The following is a 2,786-nucleotide window of genomic DNA, read 5'->3' on the forward strand; positions in this document are numbered from 1 at the left end:
CTCACCCCCTCCCTCACTCTCCCTGCTCCCTNTCCGGTAAGACCTCGATCCGACTCTATCTCGGCTATTTAGGCCGTGATTTCCACCGGTGCTGCGCACCGCATCCGTTCCTCCACGACCGCCAGGATGGGGTGCTGCGGCCCGACTCTGTCCCAGCCGTGTCTGGGGGTCTCCAGCATTGCGAACGAGCGCAAACGCGCCCAGAAGTCTGCCACCGCCCGGGCGCGTGCGCGGGCCAGTGGCGAGGCTCCTGTTGCGCCCGCTGTTGCTGCTGCTGCCACCGCCTCGCCCCCTCCCGCCCCTGCTTCCTGCGTTGGCCCATCATCCGCTGGGGCGTTTAGGGTGGGTCCTTCTTGCTGCATTGCACCTCCCGCCGGGGTGAAGAAATCTGTGATGGCCCGCTGGCGGGATCTCTGCTGCTGGGGCTGCCCCATCATCTGTCGTTGTTGCTGTCGCTGCTGCTGCTGCTGTCCTGCCGTTGCTGTCGCCCCCCTCCGTCCCTGTCGCCGGGTTGCTGCTCGGAGGCAGCACCTGCCGACTTCCATGGCGGATAGCGCCGCTAGGGTGATCACATCCCAAGGGCCCTGCTCACACCCGGGTGGCGCTTGGGCAAGCCAGAGCTGCTGCCGGGTGGTGGTGGCCCCTACTGTTGTCTGAGTGTGTGGCAGGTGCCTGTCGATCTGCTCCCGTACGGCACGTGCGACTGGACATTCCCAGTAATGGTGCAGACGCGGTGGGCAGGGTCGGCCGGCGGCGCCCCCATAGGTCCCACACCCGCATGGCTCAGTGGGCACCCGGGCTAGGTGCGTGTTGCCAGGTAGGGGCACGCCATCCACGGCGAGACGCCACATGGTCTCCTTGTTCTCATTCTCCCAGCGCACCCCATGCCACAAACGTGCCAGGGTTGCCTGAAAGCGGCTAACCTCGGCAGAATTGTCAGGCTGGGCCTGGGCCTCGGGCTTGTTCAGGGCCTCATGCACGAAGTCGGTCATCAGGCGTATTCGCCGCTCGTCCACATGCCCGTTCTGTAGCTGTGTCGCTAGACTGACCGTTAGGCGGCGGAGCGGCACAGCGTCCGTCGCCCCAGGGAGGCGCCACCCCAGGCGCCCGATGATCATAGCCATCACTTGTGCGCAGTCTGGCAGTGTCGCTGCTGGTGCTGGTGGCTGCTGCTGGGGCCCCTCCTCCTCCACTGGTTGTTGCTGTCGCAGCCTGATCTCCACCGCGTGTGCTGCCTCCAGCCAGGTCGGGCTGATGTCGCTGTGCAGGGCTCCAAGAGCTGCAAGGGCGGCATCCTTGTCCTGCAGCTGGGCGGGGTCTGTGGCTGGGTCGAGGTGCTCACGGGCCCACGAATGCCAGGCTGCTCCCTGGAGGGTGATGGCTTGGCTAGTGTTTACCGCTTCCCACACCCGTACCAGGTCCCCCACCGTGCGCAGTTTCCTGCATGGTGTGAGTGCTGCGTGGTATGCTTCCAGGCCTGGTCGATGGCTGGGGCCCTCGGTGCTTGCAGCATTGATCGCATTGGGCAGCAGTGGGTTGCCCCACAGCGCCGCCGCCCAGCACCAATCACCGGGTTCCAGAGGGGTTCTGCCAATGTCCTCCAGAGGCGGTAAGTGACCCAGTGCCCCCACGATCCGGCTGATGTCTGCGGGAAGGTCGCTGCTGCCGAGCCACGGTCCCGTGGCCCGGGCGGTTGTCAGAGCCGTTGTTGTTGTTGTTGTTGTTGTTGTTGTTGTTGTTGTTGTTGTTGTTGTTGTTGTTGTTGTTGTTGTTGCTGATATCGTTGTTGTTTGCCGCAGGAGCCGCGCGCGGCAAGTCGGCGAGCAGGAACGCGCGCGGGGTGCGGGGTCGCAGGCGCCCCAACACCCCGGGAACTCCCCCGGTGGCAGATGGTACGGAGGCTGGTACGGCAGTGGCGGCGCCGGCGGTGGCGGCGAAGGGGCTGTCGGGGGCGCCAATACTGCTTGTGGCGACCGCGTCCTGCCAGGTGCAACGCGGCGGCGGCGGCAGCGGTGCCGTCGGCGGCAGGTCCCGCCGTACTTGCCTCTGCTGGACGGCTTCGCGTTGGAATGCTTGAACTGGGGCCTGTTCATAATGACTAATAGCTCCTGCTGCTGCTGCTGCTGCTGCTGCTGCTGCGCTAAGGCCTGCCGTTGCAGCTCTAAGGCTAAGGAAGTCGGTCGCGGCAGCGACAGCTGAGGACGATGACGAATCTTCGAGAATGGCGGGAAGCTGGCAAAGGTGCTGCGCGTTGGTGGCCGAAAGGTCCGAAGTGACGTTGAGGTGCGCTGGAAGGACCCATGGGGCAGCAATGCGCTGTGCCCCCTCGGGCCCCTCCGCAGTCGGTGCGAGCTCGAGCTGCTGCTGCTGTTGCTAAGGAGGATCGCAGATTTGATTTGGCTTGCTGCTGCTGGCAAAAGTTGCGGTGCTGGCGGCAATATCGGGGCGAGCGGCATTGCTTGGGGCGCCGCACGAGACGCAACGACATAGCGCCGCTCCCATCCAATTCAAAGTTGATGGTAATATGGTATTCTGTGTGATGGTGTCCGGAAAGCGGAGGGCCAGGCAACTTGTTGGAAGCGCTGCTGGCTGTTCGGTGGTTCAGCATGCAGCAGCCTACTACTTCACAAACGCCGCCGGCCGCGTGTAACTGGACGCACGCATAAAGCATGAAAGCGAAAGGAAGAGATGCGATGAGATATTTAGAGCTCCAAGTGTTGGTTAGATAGGTTTGTAAACGCTGTCTGGAGTCTGTGGAGTGAAATGCAAATGACCCTTGTTCCGTG

The sequence above is a fragment of the Volvox carteri genome (assembly GCF_000143455.1).
Source record: "Volvox carteri f. nagariensis unplaced genomic scaffold VOLCAscaffold_341, whole genome shotgun sequence".
In the NCBI taxonomy this organism is placed as follows: Eukaryota; Viridiplantae; Chlorophyta; class Chlorophyceae; order Chlamydomonadales; family Volvocaceae; genus Volvox; species Volvox carteri.